Source organism: Thalassophryne amazonica, chromosome 3 (genome assembly GCF_902500255.1).
Source record: "Thalassophryne amazonica chromosome 3, fThaAma1.1, whole genome shotgun sequence".
Lineage (NCBI taxonomy): Eukaryota > Metazoa > Chordata > Actinopteri > Batrachoidiformes > Batrachoididae > Thalassophryne > Thalassophryne amazonica.
In genome coordinates, this window is record NC_047105.1 from 24261583 (window position 1) to 24287263 (window position 25681).

Here is a 25681-nt window from a genome sequence, read left to right on the forward strand (position 1 = left end):
AAGCACTTGGCTACAGTGGGAAGGAAAAACTCCCTTTTAACAGGAAGAAAGCTCCAGCAGAACCAGGCTCAGGGAGGGGCAGTCTTCTGCTGGGACTGGTTGGGGCTGAGGGAGAGAACCAGGAAAAAGACATGCTGTGGAGGGGAGCAGAGATCGATCACTAATGATTAAATGCAGAGTGGTGCATACAGAGCAAAAAGAGAAAGAAACAGTGCATCATGGGAACCCCCCAGCAGTCTATGTCTATAGCAGCATAACTAAGGGATGGTTCAGGGTTACCTGATCCAGCCCTAACTATAAGCTTTAGCAAAAAGGAAAGTTTTAAGCCTAATCTTAAAAGTAGAGAGGGTGTCTGTCTCCCTGATCTGAATTGGGAGCTGGTTCCACAGGAGAGGAGCCTGAAAGCTGAAGGCTCTGCCTCCCATTCTACTCTTACAAACCCTAGGAACTACAAGTAAGCCTGCAGTCTGAGAGCGAAGCGCTCTATTGGGGTGATATGGTACTACGAGGTCCCTAAGATAAGATGGAACCTGATTATTCAAAACCTTATAAGTAAGAAGAAGAATTTTAAATTCTATTCTAGAATTAACAGGAAGCCAATGAAGAGAGGCCAATATGGGTGAGATATGCTCTCTCCTTCTAGTCCCCGTCAGTACTCTAGCTGCAGCATTTTGAATTAACTGAAGGCTTTTTAGGGAACTTTTAGGACAACCTGATAATAATGAATTACAATAGTCCAGCCTAGAGGAAATAAATGCATGAATTAGTTTTTCAGCATCACTCTGAGACAAGACCTTTCTGATTTTAGAGATATTGCGTAAATGCAAAAAAGCAGTCCTACATATTTGTTTAATATGCGCTTTGAATGACATATCCTGATCAAAAATGACTCCAAGATTTCTCACAGTATTACTAGAGGTCAGGGTAATGTCATCCAGAGTAAGGATCTGGTTAGACACCATGTTTCTAAGATTTGTGGGGCCAAGTACAATAACTTCAGTTTTATCTGAGTTTAAAAGCAGGAAATTAGAGGTCATCCATGTCTTTATGTCTGTAAGACAATCCTGCAGTTTAGCTAATTGGTGTGTGTCCTCTGGCTTCATGGATAGATAAAGCTGGGTATCATCTGCGTAACAATGAAAATTTAAGCAATACCGTCTAATAATACTGCCTAAGGGAAGCATGTATAAAGTGAATAAAATTGGTCCTAGCACAGAACCTTGTGGAACTCCATAATTAACTTTAGTCTGTGAAGAAGATTCCCCATTTACATGAACAAATTGTAATCTATTAGACAAATATGATTCAAACCACCGCAGCGCAGTGCCTTTAATACCTATGGCATGCTCTAATCTCTGTAATAAAATTTTATGGTCAACAGTATCAAAAGCAGCACTGAGGTCTAACAGAACAAGCACAGAGATGAGTCCACTGTCCGAGGCCATAAGAAGATCATTTGTAACCTTCACTAATGCTGTTTCTGTACTATGATGAATTCTAAAACCTGACTGAAACTCTTCAAATAGACCATTCCTCTGCAGATGATCAGTTAGCTGTTTTACAACTACCCTTTCAAGAATTTTTGAGAGAAAAGGAAGGTTGGAGATTGGCCTATAATTAGCTAAGATAGCTGGGTCAAGTGATGGCTTTTTAAGTAATGGTTTAATTACTGCCACCTTAAAAGCCTGTGGTACATAGCCAACTAACAAAGATAGATTGATCATATTAAGATCGAAGCATTAAATAATGGTAGGGCTTCCTTGAGCAGCCTGGTAGGAATGGGGTCTAATAAACATGTTGATGGTTTGGATGAAGTAACTAATGAAAATAACTCAGACAGAACAATCGGAGAGAAAGAGTCTAACCAAATACCGGCATCACTGAAAGCAGCCAAAGATAACGATACGTCTTTGGGATGGTTATGAGTAATTTTTTTTCTAATAGTTAAAATTTTGTTAGCAAAGAAAGTCATGAAGTCATTACTAGTTAAAGTTAATGGAATACTCAGCTCAATAGAGCTCTGACTCTTTGTCAGCCTGGCTACAGTGCTGAAAAGAAACCTGGGGTTGTTCTTATTTTCTTCAATTAGTGATGAGTAGAAAGATGTCCTAGCTTTACGGAGGGCTTTTTTATAGAGCAACAGACTCTTTTTCCAGGCTAAGTGAAGATCTTCTAAATTAGTGAGACACCATTTCCTCTCCAACTTACGGGTTATCTGCTTTAAGCTACGAGTTTGTGAGTTATCAAGTCATGATAGCTCCTTCATGCTTTGCCTGATTGACTTGAAACTTCACATCTATGATGACATTTGGCCCCTGAACACACCCAGCCCCTCTGTTTATACATTGAGTGCCCCCTAGTGGATGAACAATCAACATGTCATAACTCCTTGATGCACTGTGTGATTTGTTTAAAATTTTAACTGTGTGATGAGTGGTTGCCCCTGCATGCACATGCCCACATGTCGTCACAATGGCACCCACTGGCCTCGGTAGGCGGTCGCGCGGAACGAGGGCCCGTATATGACTGCTTGCAGTCCTAGTTTTTTTTTTTTTTTTTGCAATGAAAGTCACAAATGTGTAACAAACCATTTTTATAACTTAGAACGCAAATATAAATTGTAAATTTCAAAAACATATGGAGAAATTTGTACATAAAGTTATATGCAACTATTGCAGCTATTGCAAAATGCTTCAGGTGTTTTTTTGTACAGCTATTTACAAAACAATCAGATGTCACACAAATTATATATGTGCCACTTAGAAAAACAATTTCAGTTCATCAAAAGGTCCGGTGTTGAAAACAACAGGCCTGACACTTCCTCCTGTTGTCCACCAGAAGCAGCATTGGGCTCTTGGAGGCTTTTTTTCTCTTCTCTGAATGACATCTGCACCCATGTTGGGTCAGTAATTTTATTGTTGATGTTATGCGTTTCCACCAATGAGAAAGGGCAAGACTTTTTTTGCACCAGCCAGAGATGTAAAAAGAGGCAGATTCACGCAAGCTTGAAGGGTAAGACTTTTTTCCCATAACATTCTGGCAACCAAAAATTCACCAAAAGATATGTTCCATCCAAACGTTCCCAGAACAATCTGGTAATGTTACCTAAAGTCATAGTCTCGTCACTGAAAGAGATGCGAAGTAAGAAAGATGGTGAGACTAGAATTAATATATTTGTCACATTTCTCTCAACTATAAACATGACTTGTCAACAGTGTTGCCAAAGTAACTTTATACAGTTACATTTTACAGTTACTTCATAAAGTTCCTTCATTAACAGCTGTGGACAACTTGTCAGCAGCTGCTGAATGTAACTAATAAAGTAACAACGATTCTAACTTGGTTCTTTTTAAGATGGAGTACTTCGAAAAGTAACTATTAGTTACTTTGCTGATTAGTTACTTAGTTACATAAGAGTAACCAAGTTAGATTGTGAGTTACCTTATTAGTTACATGACTTACTAGTTACAAGTTGTCAGCAGCTGCTAATAAAGTACCTGTATTAAGTAACTGTGGCAACAGTGCTTGTCAATATATAAAAGGGAGTAATAACATCAGGTAAATGTTCTAGAACCGTTTCTGATAAAGATAACTTAAATATAACCAATATATAACGTTACCAGTAAGTTATGTGTTAGCTGGGAATGGCAGCAGTTCTACTGTCATGTTCAACATACAAAGTATGTTATCTGAAAAATATTGATACAAATTTTGATCATGCACAGTCACAAAAATGGTCCAAATAACATGCCAGACTCCACCATTTCACCTTAATTTTTACAAAATTCCCAGACCCCCCTAAGTAGATGCACAATCGCACAGCTTTGAATTCAGAAACTGAATGAGATTTTAAAATGCAGTGTTAGGGACAGACCAGATGGCCAGAGACTTGACTTGGACTTGCAAAAAACAACTTGTGAACATCTTTGGATTTTTCATCCATGTTACTACAGAAGCAAAGCAAAATATTACTTTTGTGGTAACATCACACTCGATTCGTTTAAAAAACACATAAAATGAATTCAGATGAATTCATCTCAAATTGTATGATTAATGTAATCAGCTAAACAGCACACATTTCAATGCACCCATGGAGAAACACACACACTTGAATTGATGTATGCATGCAACACCTAAGCATGCATGTGTGGGTGCGTGCGCACACACACACTCACACACACACACACACACACACTGCAAAACACAGCAAAGATAAAGTTGGAGACCTTCTGGATCAGTCTTGTTATTCTGGTCTGCATGAATCAGCAAAGGCCAGAGTTCTACCACTACTGTACCTTCTATGTGCAGGTTGCCAAATATTCTCACAAAGGTCGGTATATAATATAAATATATAATATAATATATATTTATTTCAGCTGACTGACAGCTGAAAATATGGAATGTGGCAAAGGAGACTTTAATGAAAAAAACAATTGTCAAATTAGTCAACAACAGACCTTCTATACTCAGAGATTTGCTTCCTGAACACTGGCTGTATTTTATGGATTTTGAATTGCTGATCACAAAAATCACTTTCAACATTCCGATCATGCACGGTTCTGTAGATAAAACCCATTTTGGTCCATTCAAGCTGGTCTGTGTGTGCACTCAGTGTCGGTGTAAATGTGGTGTCAGAGCTGCCCGGGTGACTTAGTCAGGTTCCATTCTTTTTTGAGGGCCTTTAAAAAAAATTAAGTTCATCATTCTTTTTCGTTTTCTTTCCCTTTTCCACCAAAACACATCCTTGGTGTCGTCCAATGCGCTGGTTTTCAATGTTTTTAGTCAAAGAGGAGTGGACTAAAGCAGAGCTCATGTGTTTCCAGGTGATTATTTAGTTTGTTAAAATTGTTACTGAACAATTTTTTTTCTATGAAACTGTATAAAATACAAACTAAACACTTTCTTCTTTTTGGCTGCTCCTGTTAGGGGCCGTCCCAACAGATCATCTGTCTCCACCTCACCCTGTCCTCACAACCTTCTTAAACTTAACATTAACAAACTTTCAAATTTCATTGTGTCTCAGACTTGCAGAATCCACAAGTCAGTGCCATGAATCTGTCATCGTACAGCAACAACATGTCCAGTGTTCAGAGTTTCATTGAATCTATCAGTGTAGTTGTGATCAAGTGACCAAGTGTGTGATTGTTTTCATTCTTGGCCTGATCATCAGTTTCATCAATAGTACTCTGATTCACACAATCATAAAACATGAGGTCAGAAACTTCTATCTTGAATTAAAAAAAATAAACCCTGATAGATTAAAGATGAAGCTATTGGTTTTTTTAAAGAGTAATTTTTTTTTTGTCTCCTTCAAGTGTTTTATTTGGAGCCTCATTACATCCTATTCATCCACCTGCTGGTGAATGATATCATCTAGGTTATGACATCAGTCCCCCTGTTTCTCTTTGTTTAAATTTCCTACAAAATTAATGCTACATTCTGCTGCTTAATATTACCACCACCATCTTGGCTTTATTTATTTATTTATTTGCCACTCAGAGACGCTGACCTCTGCACCATAAAAACAAAGTACATTGTAATTGGTTGGATCTGGACCATGGGTTCACTACTGGCTTTCACAGATTTGTTCATTACTGTCGCAACGCAACGCACAGAATTTTTCTGTTGTTCTTGTCAGTTCAGCTGCTCCCGTGTTTGTTCGGGGTCGCCAGAACGGATGCAGTATTTGACACAAGTTTTACACTGGATGCCCATCCTGATGCAACTCCAGTTTTACCTGGAGAAACACACAGCCACTGGTGTTCCGAAGAGGTCTCCCATCCAAGTACTAACCAGACGCTGCACTGCTTAGCTTCTGAGATCTGATGGGATCAGGCTGACACAGAGCAGACCGGCTGCAACCTGCAGAATTTATCTATTCTGCAATTTTCTGCAAAAGGGATTTCCTGTTCAGACATCCAGTAATCCTTCAAAAGAGAGAAGTGTCTTAGCATTCAGCTCCTCCTGTGTACGCTAACTTATATTATACCCTTTTTTAACCAAGGTTCAGTTGGTCTCAATCCCTCAAAATGATTTTCTACAACTACACTTTGCTGTCTACATCATTATCCAGGTTCTGCCCAGGCTTATCACTCCCATTTTGTACGAGCTTTGAGACAGAACATTACAACAGTATTTGAAGCAGTACTTGCAGTGCACTTTAAGAGTAAAACGTCAGCCTTAGGAAATGTATGTAGAATGTACAGGTGCACAGAGAATGACTGCAGAACCTCAATGTTTGAGATAGCAGGGCACCACACTAAGCTTTTTTTTTTTTTTTTCAATAAGGAACACTCCAGCTCCTTATTGAAACTTTTAGGAGAACAGGCAGAACATTTAGGGGCGCACACCTTAAATGGAGCTGCAATGCAATTATTCATATTTCCCCCATTTAACTATATTACTGATCAATGCTTTGTAATAAATGCAAAAATTACAAAATGCTGTTTCATTTCAAGATCACAATGTCACGTTTTAACCAAAATGGTTCAGAACGGTTAACAGGTATTAAGCACCTGCAATGTTCTCCATACTGGAACACTGGGTGAGTGGAGAGAAAGTGGTGAAAAAGAACATTTAACACACTACCACACTGCTCTCCTAGCCTAGAAACCAGCGACCATAATGCCCATATAACAAACCTATTACAAATGGGAATACTAACGGGGACTAGAAGGAGAGAGCATATCTCACCCATACTGGCCTCTCTTCATTGGCTTCCTGTTAATTCTAGAATAGAATTTAAAATTCTTCTTCTTACTTATAAGGTTTTGAATAATCAAGTCCCATCTTATCTTAGGGACCTCATAGTACCATATCACCCCAATAGAGCGCTTCGCTCTCAGACTGCAGGCTTACTTGTAGTTCCTAGGGTTTGTAAGAATAGAATGGGAGGCAGAGCCTTCAGCTTTCAGGCTCCTCTCCTGTGGAACCAGCTCCCAATTCAGATCAGGGAGACAGACACCCTCTCTACTTTTAAGATTAGGCTTAAAACTTTCCTTTTTGCTAAAGCTTATAGTTAGGGCTGGATCAGGTGACCCTGAACCATCCCTTAGTTATGCTGCTATAGACTTAGACTGCTGGGGGGGTTCCCATGATGCACTGTTTCTTTCTCTTTTTGCTCTGTATGCACCACTCTGCATTTAATCATTAGATCAACAGAATCAAGACGCATCTGTTTAGTGCAAAAGGCCACAGGTCTTTTACAATGTTTTTGACAAAGCAGGCGAGTGTCACAGATCTTGGGTATTACAGAGAGGTCATTGTTTGAAGCAATATTTTTATGAGGTCCAGCTGTCCCCTCGGATCCATTCATGGTGGGAAGGAACGCATCTGCTGACCGAGGTGTCACGCTATATTTCCTGATCATTGATTATGTGTGTTTTATGGTGTCCTCCATAAAACCAGATACCGCTGGGAACTGAGGTTCTTTGAAGATTCAACAATCTACATGTCTGCCCCTGCTGCAGTTCTATTCAGGCATTTCAGTAACTCACCGACCGTTGACGGATGCACACGTTCAGATTCTACTATGGGTACATTTCAGTAACTCGTGGTAAATTTCCTGATCGGAATGAATTTTTCTCTTCCTCAGAGCCATATCGTCTTTCATGGTAAGTGATTTAAGTAATCTTTTTATAAAATGTTCTGTCTTTTAAAAAGATTCTCGCAGGTAAACATTTTTTTAATGAGGTTTTTGTTAGACAGACCCACACAGACGAAGCAGACTGCTTTCTGCGCCGCTGTCGGTACTATATATTTGAATTAACAAGGAATATTTTTTTGGGCGCCAGTGTTTTGTTTTTTTTTTTGTCTACTTATTTTGTTTTTTTTTATTTTAGAAATCAAGATGGAGCCAGAAGACGTTAATGAAGGGAGAACACACAAAGAAACACCGCACCACCCGGTTTCACCGCAGAGATGTAAGTAAACCCGCCGAAATTTCATTTACATTAAAAATACGGGTTAATAATGCGAAGTTGATGTGTTATAGCCGACAAGGTCTATCGAAACATCAGCACAGTGCTGCAGTGAGGCACTCACTGTTACACGGTAAGGGAAAAAGTTGTTATGTGTTGACGCGGGTTGAGGAGCGCACCTGCGTCAGACAGGACCCAGCACTAAAAATAACCAGAAAGCATTTCCAAACAGAAACTATTTATTATTCACCTGTGCTTAAAGTGTAAAAACATAAAAACAACGTCCCTCTGGTGGAGTGATTCGTGGCTCACTCTCCAGCGCCCGCAAGGATTAAAGCCGGCGCTCCTGGACTTCCTACCACCGCCAAACACCCCCCAGGTGGACACGACAAACTGATTCTCTGTGAAGCAAAGAGAAGGTGAGGTAAGTCAACAGATACAACTATATCTTCCAATAAACACACGCTATCAGCAACACACTCAGGTCAGTGTCCTTTTTTTACTTTATGCAAATGAGCAGCTTCTCACAACAAGTGGAGGATCACTTATCCTTCACGCCACAGCAGTGAGAAGCAAACTGCACAATTCTCTTCACAATTCCAGTATACTGTGTAACAAAACACCAAGTTACTATCAACAATTACTTAAACACTTAATTACCTTTAGTGTGTGCTGACAGCATGTGTCCTCACCCCTCCCTGCTTCACGGGCTCGATGTGTCAAAACCCAGGCGCGGTCCTCAGCGTCTCACAAACGAACGTCACAAGGTCGAGTTCCCGGCAGTTCTGCTCAAATCACACATGACTTAAATGCAGAACGCCATCCAATTATCTGCTTCAGCTGCAAGTCGTCCAGGTTGCACGTGAACACCAATCACAGGTGCTTTCCATGATGTTGATGAGGGTGAAGACTCTTCAGCCAGCACCTTCTTCACAGACAAATCAGCCCTCATGCCACCTGGAGAGCAAAGAAAAGAAAAGAACACCAAACATCCAGCCACGCCCCCCAACACACAACAAAAAGTCAGATCATGACGTTTTTTAAAGTGTAAATATTTAATAAGTTGTGTCTTTCTTTCAGTTTCTGGTGAGGTGAGGCTGTCGGTCCTGCAAATGCAGCAAGATGCCTGGATGCTTGAAGATATTCTGGACTGGTATTAATAAATGTTTTGAGAAAGAATCATTTTGATGCATAAAAAGTTTATTCTGGTTTAACGATGGAGCAGGAGAATTCACCCTGACAAATTAACCCCAGAGGCTTATTAGGCAATTTAAATTGTCCAATAATCTACCCAGTGGGTGATGGTGGTGGACTAAATGGTCCATCATCCAAGGTGTAAATACGCCACCTCGGGATGAAGCTCACTCCAGGGAGAATATTTTAAACCAAGTTTGTTTAACTCCTTTAAATGACGCACTTAACGATTTGGCCGGCAAAATTAACCCAAATATTATCTAGGTGATTAATGCCTTAAATACCCCACTTGACATTGTGAGTGAAGATTTTCCTGTTTTTAGCGCAATGAGGCACAGTCCAGAGAGGAGATTTTTAACAGAGTGCGGCTGACTCACTTAAATAACGCTCTAAGGCTGCTTGCGGGTGAAATTAACCCACACCTGCAAGCAGCAGTGAACGAATTAAACCAATTTCCTGACAGTGATCACGTCTTATTGCCTCTAAGAAGTCCTTCCCTGTGCGAGGCGGGTGGGGAGAAGATATTTTAAACAGAGCGCAGAGCGCATTTAACTCCGATAAATGCTGCGTTGTCTGCTCTGATGGAAACGAATGATGATGAAGTACAACCAGGTTATAGCAATGATCCACCAATGTCAGGTGCAAGGGCAGCTAATGTCACCAGGACACCCGCTTTTAACAATATTGAAATCAGACAGCCTCTAAATTTCCCGCATGCCGGTGAAATCCCTGACTACGTTGAATTTTATCGTAATGTCATAGCTGCTCTTCAAACCTCCATGGAAAGAGCTTTATCACACGCTAGGGGCGGGGACTTTAGCTTTTTTTAGGACAAATGGAAATTCATGGGAATTCCGTTCACAATCAGGCTGTGCTAATCACGGCATACAACATTGAAATGCCTTTCAAAATCTTTTAGAACGTTTAGTGCAATCAAAGTCTAACGCTTTATCTGACAGCTCTCTGGAATTAGTCGTCCAGGTCATTCGTAATCAAAACGGGGAGGTAAGTGTAAAATAGAAACCTCCTACATCAGGAGGTATACAGAAAAAAATCTGATGATTTAATATTGTGTACTACCCCGAGAACAGTTTATGTTTTGCAATAAACCTTGTCCACTTATTGAACCCTCATCTCACCACGTAGGAAGCCGAGGAGCAGGTGCACACGTTACAAATTTGCGCGGGGTTAACGGCTGATACACCGGTATCTCTCGATCACGTAGAAAAATTTAAAAGCGCTCTGGGATGCAAAATTGTCGTGTCTTTCAGACCTGAAGGGGAAAGAAAGCTGGCAAAATTCCAGACAGGGAAGCTATTGCAACAGGAAACAGTATCTCTATTTCTCTTCAGAAATCACTATTACAGGATAAAAACCCTGAAAGTTTTTGGGGGTGAAATATATATGTGATTTTTGCCACGAAGGGTAGAACAGCCCTACTTCTCATAACTGTCCATCTTGTAAAATTTGTGAAACCTCAGACTGTTATACGCAAAACATAACCCATATTCTGCAGACTGTAACAAGACAGTCTGCAGAGGACGTGTTACAGCCTGCATAAACAGCTGAAGTACCATCCTATTGCTGCTAAATGCATGTGTGATAACAGGAAAATATGCGCTCGATGTAAACGTGAGTATTACACAGCATTCTCGAAAACAGCACTCCGCATGTCTGTAAGCAGAAAAATGTCCAATATGCAGTGAGGTGCTCGAAGAATCGAGCAAGGGACAGCTTGCTATATGACGCTGCTCAAAGCTGAAGAGGCGCATTCTGACAAATACGTTTTTATGACTTTGAAGCGCTATGTACCATTTTAAGTCAGTACTGTAACAAAGACTGGGGGATTTTGAAATGCATAGGGGAACAGACTGCGTAGCCCGGTTCTTTAAACATTTTAGAAGGAGAAAATTCAAAGATATGTGTTCATCGCTCACAACTCCGAAGGTTTTGACGGATATCTGCTTCTAAGGTATTTAGTCGAGCAAGGCATAACCCCTGCTGTTAATTATGACCAGGAGCAAACTATACTCATGACAGAGGAGTGTTTAAACAGAAATATAAATTCCTTATCATTTCTCACAATGCGTTTGGGCACAAATGCCGAAAAGCCATGGGAATCTGGCTGAAAAACGAAATCCTCCACAAAGGTACTTTCTGCACTGTTCAGTTCAGAAAAAATCTGAACTATGTTGGTCCATACCCTGACTCTGCAGCTTATGGGCTAGCCAATATGTTGGAGGGGGAAATATGGGAATTTAATGTGTGGTACGAGACCAAATAAATGTTGTTTTGATACAAAGATCCTGGCCTGCAGCGTGCTCCAAGTTTATGTCAGAATTCATCTCTGAAACACACATGGATCCTTTCACATGTTACAATTGCCTAGGCCTGCAATAAAACTCTTTAAACCAACTTCCTCACTCCAAAAACACTGCCGATCCTATCCCGGTAACAATTATCGACACGAGGGTCTAAAAATATTTGGATGTAGTGGTTACAGTGGTTAGAATGGGTTGCTGAGACACAAAACATAGCGATTGATCACGCAGATTGATCAAACAGGGAGAGAAAAAAATTAGGGGGTTGTTATGTGGATGGCTATGCTAAGATCAATGGAAGCATAAAAGTCTGGGAGTGTCTCGGATGTTTTTACCACAGCTGTCCATATTTTACACAGCATGAGATAAAACCCTCTGACAAACATCTCATTTGAAGAGCTAAATGCTGCGTGTCAGGAAAAAAATAGCAGCTCTGCGTGCTATGCCGTGCATCAGCCTCACTGTAATCTGGGAGCATGAATGGGCTGATATGAAACAGAGGGATTGAGAGCATTTAGCAATTCCTCGCCTGCAGGGGGTTACCGACTCCCCTCGAACCTCGTGATGCCTTATACTGATTGCGAACTTGCGCCGCACAGCTGAGGTACACGGCTAAGCAAGGCGAGCAGGTTTGTTACATCGAAGTAGTAACCTCTCTCTACCCTTATGTCAACGTAAATTTCACATATCCCATGGGCATCCGAAAATTATCGACAGTAATTTCCAAGATCCCAGGAATTTCAGGTTCATCAAAGCCATCGTGTATCGTCCCGGGGATTAAAATTTCCCATCGTCCCACCACAGAACTCCTCGCGGTAAACTGGTGTTTGCTCTGTGTCGCATATGCGCTGATGAAAAACAATCAGGCCATATGCACACATCGATCAGCAGAGGAGCTCTGTGTGGAACATGGGCTACCCCAGAATTCCACAAAGCTTTGGATACAGGCTGCACTGTAGCTAAGATTTCTGAAGTCTGGCATTTGAGAATAAAAGCGATAAAATCATGGGAGGTACTTAAACCACCTTCTTAAAACATAAGCAGGAAGCCTCTGCTTTCCCTCCCGAATTCTATAAAGACCCTGAGAGCAGAGAAAAATATATCACAGACTACTGGGTGAATCAGAACATTCATTTAGACCCGGAAAAAAATCATTCACAATCATGCAAAATGACAGATGGCAAAGATTTGTCTCAACTCCTTCTGGGGTAAATTTGCCCAGAGGATGACTCAAACGCAAACCAAATTCATAAGAAATGCAGATGAGCTGTTCAGATTTCTGTTTTCTGATCAGTGACTTCCACTCCTGTCTCCAGGCCAAAACACCGGACTTTAATGATAGGGATTCTATCATCCGCAAGTCATGTTACAGATGCTGGCTGACATTAAATGTATTTCTGGGGCCAGAGCTCCCGACATTGCATCCCATCTTAGGGTGCTGACGCTGCAGAAGGGAAGACAGACTAAGGAACATGACATGAGATATAGTCACATAGTTATTCATGTTGGCACCAATGATATCAGGATGAAGCACTCAGAGGTCACAAAAATGGACATAGAAAGGACTTGTGACCTTGCCAGAAAGATGTGTCTGGTCCCCTCCCATCCCTGGGTAATGATGAGGCGTTCAGCAGGCTGACATCATTAAATACATGGCTGGCGCAATTTTGTAGACAGCAAGGCTTTAGCTTTATTGATAACTGGCCTTTGTTCTGGGGCCGCCGTGGCTTGCTGATGCTGGACAGCCTCCACCCTACTGGGGAAGGCGCTGCCATCTTGTCTGCGAACATAGAGCTCTACAGGGAGGGTAACATTAGGACTTTACAGCAGGCTACGGAGCAGGTGATTAGAGACCCTGCAAGGCTTATGACAAATGTGGGTGTGGAATCCATTAGCTTAGCGGGGAAATTAGTGCAGAAAATCCACTATGGTGATAGTGCAGTTTATCTGCCAGGGAGGGAAATTCAATAAGTTGAGACTATGGCCTGCTACCGTAGACGTGTCCATAAAAATCATAGATGGATATGCTTTGCAAGCTTAATCCCCATTACTACATTGGATGATGTTGAAATTGAGGATGGTCCAGTTGTTGTACCAGCAATAGCAAAGATTTCGTGTCTGCTACCTACAACCCACGTGGAATGTCTCAAATGTAAACCTACTTCTAGGCATCTTACATATGCTATTCTGGAACCAAACAATTCAACTGTCAACCCCACTGAGGTCCTTAGTCTGGGTCTCATTACATAAGATCACTATCCTCAAAATCATTGTTGATTAATGATCTAATTATTGATCATCACTTAGATATGATTGGCATATGTGAAACCTGGCTTAAACCTACAGCTATCCTCCCCTTAAATGAGGCCTGTCCACCATCATATACATTTCGTCACGTTCCCCGTAATGCAAAGCAAGGCGGGGGCGTTGCTCTTATTTATAAATCTAGGTTTAGCTTATTAGCGGTTGGGGATCACAAATATAACTCGTTTGAGCATCTGATTCTCCGCTCTGCTCAGGATATTACACATTGCCAAGGTCAGAAGAATAAAAATCAGCCGTATTACTTTGTCACAGTATATAGGCCTCCTGGCCCATATTCTGAATTCGTAGATGAATTTGGTGCATTCATCTCTAACTTGTCAACTAGTGTAGATTCACTAGTGCAGAACATTCTGATTGATTATTGCTGACTTTAACGTTCATATAAATAAGCCTTCTGATCCTCTTTGCAAATCATTTATGGAAATTGTGGATGCATTAGGATTTCGGCAAGGCATTTGGGACTCAACGCACATTAGTGGAAATACCCTGGATTTGGTTCTCGCATGTGGTATTGCTGTCACAAATATTGACATCATGCCTCTTACATCAGTGGTCTCTGATCACTCACTTATTAAGTTTACAGTTTTGCTGCCGTGTTTAGTGGAACAACAACCTTATATATCACTGCAGCGATGCATCAACTCCTCAACTAAGACTGGATTTGAAGCTCAACTGCCTGATGTCTTAGCCTCACATTTGGCAAATACCCAATCAGTAGACAGTCTTGTGGATAGTTTAAACTCACTGCTCAAAAAAACACTCGACATGATTGCGCCACTTGTGTTAAAACAAGGCTCCCCCAAAACACAGTCACCTTGGTACAGTGATTACCTGCGTGACCTCAAGCATAAGGCAAGAGGTCTCAAACGGAAATGGCGTCATTTAAATAAGAAGTTTTCCACCTTGCGTGGCAGGATGCTGTCTTAGACTATAAGCATGCATTACTGGCCACAAAGCGGACCTATTACTTTGAAAACAAGCATAACTCAAAGTTCTTGTTCGACATGGTGGCAACATTTATTCATGGACAACTGTTGTGTGGGCCGCCCGAAGAGGAGGTACTGCTGGCCAACACCAGAGGGCGCCCCACCTGTCGTCGGGTTTCAGGCACCAGAGGGCGTAGTCGCCTCACAGGAGCCCCAGGAGCCCGGAGCTGACAGCTGTCAGTCATCACCTCATCATCATCACATACCATAAAAGCCTGGGAGAGACATCACAACTCCGCCGAGTTATCAGCTTACCCGTCAGGTAAACTTACTCCGCTGTTCTGTGTTGTACGCACACGTTTTTGCATCAGAGCTTTTTGCAGTCATTAACCTTTTGTACACTTGCAGCTTGTAGCCGAGTTTGTGGAAGTTGGAGGAGTTGGCGTCTCCACTCCTCAGTTCAGACTTGATTAAGTGATACATAAGGCGCTGCATGTACTCTGTGTTCCTATGTTTGGAGGTGGAGGTTTTCCCTCAGGAAGGAACTGTATTTTTTGCTGACTGTTTGCTGGGTGTATACACACCCACCTATAACCTGTGTCTGTTCCTGCCAGCAGTACCGGATCTGACAGCTGGAAGCGGTGACCACCTGGGGACTCAGGACTTGGCGGCTCCGGTGTATTGCAGGTCTCTGTTGGCGGTGGAACCTCGTGGGTCCCGGCTCTTCTCTGGATAGGCATCTCCTACCCTCAGGCCTGCCCACGCGTCACCTTTTGTGTAGATTGATTGAAATATTGAAATTGATTGAAATATTATGAAGACTGCTTTTTTCCACCTGCGAAATATAGTGAAGATTCGTCCCATCCTGTCTATGGCTGATGCTGAGACCCTGATCCATGGATTCATCTCTTCTAGATTGGACTACTGCAATGTTCTATTTTCTGCTTTACCACAGTCCAGCATTAGGGCTCTCCAATTGGTTCAAAATGCTGCAGCCAGATTTTGACACGAAACAGAAAGTACAACCACATTACACCCATTTTGGCATCCCTTCACTGGCTTCCTGTCCCAGTGAGATCAGATTTTAAGGTTCTGCTACTAGTCTATAAAACTGTTCACGGACCGGCACCTCCCTACCTAGATGACCTAATTAAACCTTATGTACCGGCCTGGGCTTTATGTTCTCAAGGTGCAGGATTACTTTGTGTCCCTAGGGTGAATAAGAAGTCTGCGGGTCACAGAGCTTTCTCTTATCATGCCCCTGTTCTGTGGAATGACTTCCCTGCATCAATAAAACAGTCAGATTCTGTGGAGACTTTCAAGTCCAGACTTAAGACACACTCATTTTCCCTTTCGTATGGCTAGCATACTGGTATAGTTTTGTTTTACGCTTTTTACTCTTTTAATTTATTTTATTAGGAAACTGAGCGGGCCGCAGCCTCAACTTTCCCTACATACTGTGTCTTTTAGTGACGCTTAGGGCTAGTGGCCGGCAGTCACCTTAGTATTTCTTGTTTTTTCTTGTTGTTTAGTGCATCCAGAGATGGGAATTGTATTTGTCCTGGAAACCCTCCTTTCCTGTGCACCAACAGCATTTCCTGTATATTCGTTTTGTGAATTGTTTCTGTGAATTGTTCTGTAATTTATGTCTGTAGCATGGCCCAAGCAGAGGGTCACCCCTTTGAGTCTGGTCTGCTTGAGGTTTCTTCCTCAGAGGAAGTTTTTCCTTACCACTGTTGCTCTGGGGTTAGTACAGTTAGTCCTTACTTGTGTGAGGCACCTTGAGGCAACTCTGTTGTGATTTCTTACTATATAAATGAAAATAAATTGAAAAAATCAGTACGATGTCACTTATCTAACATTCGTCAACAGTCGGGTGGCGATGATTCAGTGGCGCTACGGCCCTCGGTATGTCACCCGACCGGGTAAAGCTGACAATATTTTTAGTGCGGCCTTTACAACCGCGTAGGTGCGTTTGACCTTGTACGGTTTTATGGAGGCTGTGGCAAACCCTGAGAGAATATTGTATGGGTGTATACGTCCGAACAACCTCTGTATTCTGAACTGAGGGTGAAGAATAAAAATATAAAATTTTTACAAGGTCTGCCTGATCCTTTGAAGATGAAAGTCTTTTTCCTGATGGTCAGCGTCATCTGATTATTTGGACGATCTCATCTTTCAAGCCATGGATCATCCTGAAGTTGTAAGAATTTTTACCCAGTACAGACATCATCAGATTATCTGTTGGGAAAGTGAAGTACATGGACCCACGCCAGGGGGCGTGAATGAACGGCCAATAGGATGTCAGAATAAATAACAATTTATTCTGCAAATGTGCACAAACAACCAAATATGCTTTTAGTCTGTCAATCCCAAAACACAGTGACGCGTGGGTAGGCCCGAGGGTAGGAGATGCCTAACCAGAGAAGAGCCGGGACCCACGATGTTCCACCGCCAACGGAGACCTGCAATACGCCAGAGCCGCCAAGTCCTGAGTCCTCAGGTGGCCACCGCTTCCAGATGTCAGATCCGGTACTGCTGGCAGGAACAGAACAGGTTAAGGTGGGTGTGTGTACACCAGCAAACAGTCAGCAATAATACAGTTCCCTCTTGGAGGAATAAATCCAGGGAAAACTGGAGGACGTGCAGTGTCTATTGTTATACTTAGTAAGTCAGAAGTGAGGAGCAGAGACGCCAACTCCTCCAACTTCCACAAACTCGGCTACAAGCTGCAGGTATAAGTCACAACTGCAAAGACTTCGGTTACAATGAATGTGCGTACGGCACAAAACGGCTGAGTCGGTTTACTGTAGGGTAAGCTGATAACTCAGCAGAGTTCTGATGTCTCTCCCAGGTTTTTATGGATGGTTGTGATGACGGATGATGAGTGACAGCTGTCAGCTCCGAGCACCTGGTGGACTCCTCCGGCAACTGCGCCTCTGGTGCCTGAAACCCGACAACAGGCAGGTGGTGAGCCAGCAGTACCTCCTCTTCGGGTGGCCCACACAACATTATCAGTGTTATAATGATCATGCAGAATGTTTTTCATAAAGGAAATACAGTCAAACCATCAGCTTGAATTGTACATGGATGCTTATTCACCATCTTTGGATGGATTTCTGTCTTTTTGCAAAATCTCGCCGTCTAAAAGAACTAGCAAAACATTCATTTTTATTTCCTCAAATCCATATGTCAACCTATATGGATTGTCCGTAAATTATACCGATTTTTCAGAGTTTCAGAGTCATACGCACGTATGAATAAAGTCTTACGGATATTCAGGGTTTGGTCTGCAGCAGCTCCACTTTGATGCATGAGCCATTGAAGCAATGCTTCGAACCACTGGCTCGTGGTTCTTTGATTCGCTGCTCTTCAGAAGCGGTAAGTCCGTGGTTAAAGTCACTAACTGGGACTCTTGTCATGTTGTAGTCAAGAAACGAGAATCGTCCTCCATTCCGTTGACACAAAATTGCCGCTCTTAAATAAAATGACACCTCTTTCCAAACGCCTGTAATACAGAAAATAAACTACACTCGACTAAAACGTTTTTTTTTTTCTTACCAAAATGCGACGTCTTTTGTTCTTTATGAATTAAACTGATGCTGACATACAGCACAGCCAGCTGTAAGAGCTCAGCTCAGATACATGGAAAGACATTCATGCCAAATGTCTGAAAGGAAATGCTTTTGACAAAAACTACAGATTTTGTTTATTTCTATTTATGTCCAGAGATGATGGATCCACCATGTAGAGTTTATTATGTCCAAAGTTTAAGGATCCACTGACAGATTTCATACTTATTTACTTTAAGACTCAATAAAATGTTGTTCAATTCAATTTCAATTTAATCGGCTTATAAAGCGCCAAATCACAGCAAAAGCCATCTCAAAGCACCTCACATAGAACAGTTCAACATAAAAATTTAAATAAATAAAAATTCAAAAATTCAAATACATAATTAAAAACAGAAGTAAAAGAATAAAATAGATAAAAAATAAAAACTATTCATAAGAAAGAGAATAAAAATAGGCTTTAAGGCTTGACTTAAAGTATAGTCGATATTTTAGATTGATATTCATGTTTTGTACATCCATATTAATTTAGTCAGTGTGATATTCAAATATGATTTTACACAGGAGAGAAACCAGGATGTGGTACATAGGTTGATGTGTTTATACTGTGTTTTATGTAGTTCTGTAAGAAGAAAATGTGACACTCTAGGTATAGAATGACTGATTAGATGCCATGTCCGTGTTCAATCAATCAATCAATTTTTTTATATAGCGCCAAATCACAACAAACAGTTGCCCCAAGGCGCTTTATATTGTAAGGCAAGGCCATACAATAATTATGTAAAACCCCAACGGTCAAAACGACCCCCTGTGAGCAAGCACTTGGCTACAGTGGGAAGGAAAAACTCCCTTTAACAGGAAGAACCTCCAGCAGAACCAGGCTCAGGGAGGGGCAGTCTTCTGCTGGGACTGGTTGGGGTTGAGGGAGAGAACCAGGAAAAAGACATGCTGTGGAGGGGAGCAGAGATCGATCACTAATGATTAAATGCAGGAGTGGTGCATACAGAGCAAAAAGAGAAAGAAACAGTGCATCATGGGAACCCCCCAGCAGTCTACGTCTATAGCAGCATAACTAAGGGATGGTTCAGGGTCACCTGATCCAGCCCTAACTATAAGCTTTAGCAAAAAGGAAAGTTTTAAGCCTAATCTTAAAAGTAGAGAGGGTGTCTGTCTCCCTGATCTGAATTGGGAGCTGGTTCCACAGGAGAGGAGCCTGAAAGCTGAAGGCTCTGCCTCCCATTCTACTCTTACAAACCCTAGGAACTACAAGTAAGCCTGCAGTCTGAGAGCGAAGCGCTCTATTGGGGTGATATGGTACTACGAGGTCCCTAAGATAAGATGGGACCTGATTATTCAAAACCTTATAAGTAAGAAGAAGAATTTTAAATTCTATTCTAGAATTAACAGGAAGCCAATGAAGAGAGGCCAATATGGGTGAGATATGCTCTCTCCTTCTAGTCCCCGTCAGTACTCTAGCTGCAGCATTTTGAATTAACTGAAGGCTTTTTAGGGAACTTTTAGGACAACCTGATAATAATGAATTACAATAGTCCAGCCTAGAGGAAATAAATGCATGAATTAGTTTTTCAGCATCACTCTGAGACAAGACCTTTCTGATTTTAGAGATATTGCGTAAATGCAAAAAAGCAGTCCTACATATTTGTTTAATATGCGCTTTGAATGACATATCCTGATCAAAATGACTCCAAGATTTCTCACAGTATTACTAGAGGTCAGGGTAATGCCATCCAGAGTAAGGATCAGGTTAGACACCATGTTTCTAAGATTTGTGGGGCCAAGTACAATAACTTCAGTTTTATCTGAGTTTAAAAGCAGGAAACTAGAGGTCATCCATGTCTTTATGTCTGTAAGACAATCCTGCAGTTTAGCTAATTGGTGTGTGTCCTCTGGCTTCATGGATAGATAAAGCTGGGTATCATCTGCGTAACAATGAAAATTTAAGCAATACCGTCTAATAATACTGCCTAAGGGAAGCATATATAAAGTGAATAAAATTGGTCCTAGCACAGAACCTTGTGGAACTCCATAATTAACTTTAGTCTGTGAAGAAGATTCCCCATTTACATGAACAAATTGTAATCTATTAGACAAATTGATTCAAACCACCGCAGCGCAGTGCCTTTAATACTATGGCATGCTCTATCTCGGTAATAAAATTTTATGGTCAACCAGTATCATACTGTATCAAACAGCAGCTTTGAATCATGCCTTTTACTCAATTAGATGACAATAGCATGATGCTTTTGCAGCTGACATGGCACACTGATATGCAGTCAGACTATCCTTCCAGGTTTGATAAAATACATTCAGTCTGGCGTGACACCACTGATGCTCAGCCTTCCTGCATTGTTTTTTTAAGAGTTAAAACATTTTTATCCAGCCACAGAGTAGGACTCTTTCTAAGCGACTTCTTGACCTTTGCTGGTGCCACCAAAACCAGCAGGCCAAGAAGGACTAAATTAAACTGTCCCACTGTGAAATTGTTTCTAAAACTGAGTCAGGCAAGTCAGGCAATCTTGAATAAAAATCCTGTATGGCACTTGTGCTGATATATCCGGTTAACCTTGACATCACTGTCATTGTTCCTCTACCCGAAGCCAATGAGTATGGAATGAAGACATTGGTAAAACACAGAGTTCTTTAACTAAAACAGACAGCCCAAAGCACAAAACAAGATCTAAAGTATGTCCATTACACTGTGTTGGTCCAGACACCAATTGTGTCAAGTACAAGGAATCAATTAAGTTTTAAAAAGTCTGACCAGTCTGCCTCTCCGGGAACCATCACGTTATCGTGGTGGAGAGGTTTGTGTGCTGCTATGACCTGAGAGCTGTGTTGTCCTCGAGCCTTTGTGATGTTGGTAGGGTCTCCCATGGCAAACTGGTCTCAGGCGAGAGGCCAGACTAAGATGGTTCACAAGACACCATGATAAAACAAGGTAGAGCAAATGTGACTTGACCCGGACGAAGCCCAGGGCCCTCATCTGGAGCCAGGCCTGGATGAAGGGCGCATCAGCCTGGTGGCTGGACTTGCCACGGAGCCCAGTCGGGCACAGCCCGAAAAAGCATGTGGACTTTCCATCTTCATCCTGGTTTGGGTGCAACTGTCCTTTGGGTGCAGTGAATTCAAGGGCCATCGACGGACCAGACCCGGGTGGTAGGGGCTAGCTCTGGGGGGTGTGGGAACGTCCACCTCGCTGTGGGGGAAGGAGTCGGAGATTGTGCCGGAAGTGGAGGCGATACCAGTTAGATCTGGTGGGCCTCTGCCTCCATGCACAGTTTTGACTCTGAACCTCGGGGATCTTGTCACGATGCGAGGGACAGATGGAGCGTGAGATCGACAGACGGATCAGTGCAGCGTTTGCAGTGATGTGGTCGCTGTATCGGACCGTTGTGGTGAAGGGAGAGCTGAGCAGGGGGGCAAAGCTCTTGATTTACCGATTGATCTACGTAAGGACCCTCACCTATGGTCATGAGATTTGGCTCATGACCGAAAGAACGAGATCGCGAGTACAAGCAGCTGAGATGAGTTTCCTCCGTAGAGTGGCTGGGCACTCCCGTAGCAATAGGGTGAGGAGTTCGGTCACTCAGGAGGAGCTCGGAGTCGAGCCGCTGCTCCTCCATGTCGAAAGGAGCCAGCTGAGGTGGCTTGGGCATCTTTTCCGGATGCCCCCTGGACACCTCGCTGGAGAGGTGTTCCGGGCACGTCCCATTAGGAGGAGGCCACGGGGAAGACCCAGGACACACTGGAGGGACTATGTCTCCCGGCTGGCTTGGGAACGCCTCTGGGTTCCCCTGGAGGAGCTGGGTGAGGTGTGTGTGGATCAGAAGGTCTGGGCAGCTTTGCTTGAGCTGCTGCCCCCACGACCCAACTCCAGATAAAGTGGAAGAAAATGGAATGGAACAGAAGGAAGCTTTATTCACTATGCCAGCTAAAATATGTTAGCGGTCTAAAAGTTAGACTGGAAGCTAATTGGTCTGCTGATGGTTTTCAAAGTTATTTGAAAAGCTAATCTGCTAACGAATATGTTAGCTTCGATAATTAGCGGTTAGCGGATTAGTGGAACTGTGCCCACCACTAGTCTCTAATGTGCTCTTCTCCATGTGTCCCAAAGTTACAATGTTCTGACAAGTCGTAGAGAGCCCTGATAAACATTTCTGCTTTCTAACCAATCCACTGTAGTCTCTGGTGGAAACATGCACGCTGTGAATTATGTTCGTTTGGCATTGAAGCACTCATTGGATTTTCTTAATACATCAAACTTTTTCTGGTCCACTTCCTCCACAAAAGCAAAAGCCTTAAAGATGTTTTCAGCCTCCAGACCCATGGCGTACATTAAAAAATGACTTGGACATCATAGTCACCTTTGTTCAGTTTTGTAGCCACACAGAATCTTTGGAAACGCTGTTTCCATTATCTCCATTCAGTTGGGCAATCAAACTTGAAAGTCTACGGGGGATTAAACATTGACATTTTCTCTAAGACATACATCCGTAACCAGTTTCTGACACCAGGTAAAAGTATGCGATGTCCACACAATACTTTCAAGTTTAAAGAAGAACATTTACTGAGGAACACAAAAGCCGACACTAACATGATCAGCACAGACAGAACAGAGACAGACACAGCGGGCGGCGGGAGTCCCAGTGGCAGCTGGTAGTCACGCTTTACAGCACTGTCGAAAGAGTCCTTATATGACAACATTAACATACTTTCAAATTTCATTGTGTCGCCGACATTGCAGAATCCACAAGTCAGCGCCATGAATCTGTCATCGAATGGCAACAACATGTCCAGTGTTCAGAGTTTTAGCGATTCTTCCATTGAGGTTGTGACCAAATGTGTGATTGTTTTCATTCTTGGGCTGATCATCAACTTCATCAATGGTATTCTGGTTCACACCTTCAGAAAACATGAGGTCAGAAACTTCTATCTTGAATTTAAAAAGAACAACCTGATAGATTAAAGATGAAACTATTGTTTTTTTCCTGAAGTGTAATTGTTTTTTTCTTGTCTCATTCAGGTGTTTTATTTGGAGCCTCGTTACATCCTATTCATCCACCTGGTGGTGAATGATATCATCCAGCTTACGGCAACGATCCACCTGTTTCTCTTTGCTTACATTTTATACAAAATTAATACTGCATTCTGCTGCTTTATCATTAACATCGCCATCTTAGCCACTGCCAACACGCCATTAAATTTAGCCGTTATGTCATTAGAGCGCTACATTGCCATTTGTTTGCCACTCAGACATGCTGACATGTGCACCATAAAAAGAACATATATTGTGATCGGTTGGATCTGGACCACGACTTCACTACTGGCTTTGCCAGATTTGTTCATTACTGTCGCAACACAACCCCCAGACTTTTTCTATTCTGCAACTGTTTGTCAATGGGAGTTCCTGTTCAAACATCCAATAATCCTTCAAAAGAGAGATGTGTCTCAGATAATTTACCTTGTTGGTATTTGGCTGACTCTATTTTATACTTATTTAAGATTTTCTTTGCTGCTAAAACTGCTGATGCAGATGCAAAGAAAGCCAGAAATACCATCATTCTTCACAGCATTCAGCTACTCCTGTGTATGTTAACTATATATACCATTTATTACCAAGGCTCACTTGTCTTGATCCCTAGAAATGATTTAAAACACTGCACTTTGTTGTCTACTCATCATCCATGTTCTGGCCCAGACTTATCAGTCCCATTTTGTACGGGCTTCGAGACAGAACATTTCGTCAGTATTTGAAGCAGTACTTGCAGCACATTTTGACAGCAAAGCAATAGCATTAACCCTCTTGATTCCTCAAGTATAACTGAGTGTTTTTGACTATTTTTGGTTTTAACTGTCATAATTTACCTTAAAAAAACAATTTACTTTGACTTGTTTGTTGTCATTGACTACATTTACATGCCGTTAATATTCGGGTTAAGGTCAATATTCCAGTTTCTGAATCATTAGGAATAACCCGTTTACAGGATTAAGCAGACAGAGTTACTCTTGTATACATGGTCACTGGTATAATTTGGAAATATCCCCATCTAACAGCGACGCACGTCTTCCACCGGTGCTTGATTGGTCTGGCGTTCGTGCAAATCCTGCTTTGCATAACTTTTTCGGCCACCTTCTTGTAAATGTCGCTATCTCAGTACTTCTACTGTCAATAAAAGACATTATATTCATGTCTTTTATGATACTATGAAGTACTCGGTTTTCCTCCCTCGCTCCAAAAGTGTGGTGCTGTGCTGCCGCGTCTGGATTTCCCCCATGTTTGTTTACCTCTGCTTCTGTGGTGTCCGTTGGGTTGCGCATGCTGAATACAAGTAGTTGCCGTACTCAAAAGACCAAGATTTCTTGCGGACAGGGACATGCGCAGAACACAAATAATGTTCCTTTCTATGGGATATCCCGATACGCGTTTATATGACCTGATATTCGGGTTAGAAACGGAGTAACCCAGGGGGTCATATTGGGGTTTTTAAAAAACCGGAATGTGAGCATATTCAGGTTTTTGCGGGTGTTTACATGGTAGTGTGCAACCGGGTTATTGCTAATATTCTGGTTATGAAAGGGTTATGAAAGGGTTACTGGCTGCATGTAAATGTAGTCAATGTTTTCAGCACAACCTCACTTCTGTGACTTTACACTTTTTCTTTCATTCTGGCATACTGCATTCAACAGTATACCCAATTTCACAAAAAAAACTAAAATATGAATAGGAAGAAAGTTTTTAGGGCCGAGTAGGCAACGTCCTATGAGGACCCTATTGTAATTGCACTGTTTATTATTATTATTATTATTATTATATTATTCTCACTCTTGAAATCGAAATTTCGGCCTCTTCCTATGCTCAAAAAACTCACCAAACTTTCCAAAGTCGTCCGGCCGGATCCGAAATTCGATATTTTGGGGGCCTCGCACATGGTCGCAGAAAATCGCGAAATAGCGCCCCTAGAAAATTTCAAAAACCCCTCCGCTTTGGGCTTTTTTTCGTCGTAGCCTCACGAAATTCGGTACACATATTTACCATGCCAGGACGCACGAAAAAGTCTCTTACTGTAATGGTGAAATATCGACAGGAAGTCGGCCATTTTGATTTTAAATTTCGATTTTGAGCAAATTTTGCCATTTTTGGCCATTTCCACTACTTACATTTGATCGAACCCGTCCTAGGGATTTCATCTGATCGACTTCAAAATTTGGTCAAAATCATCACAACACAATGGTGATCAAAAGTTATCAAAAGATTCTAATTAAGTCAAAAGGCGTGGCTGCTAGGGGTCGTCAAACTTTGGCGAGCTTTTTGGAGCACGCCATTTCACTTCGAACGGCTGTCACACCCACATACTTCATCGTAGATCCTTCAAACTTGCTGGACATGATGAGGGCTCCGCCCT

General features: G+C 42.0%; 1 pseudogene; it reads left to right on the forward strand.

The window, feature by feature from the left end:
• Positions 1 to 23040: 23040 nt before the first annotated feature.
• Positions 23041 to 24070, forward strand: LOC117507720 (annotated as a pseudogene).
• The last annotated feature ends 1611 nt before the right edge of the window (positions 24071 to 25681 follow it).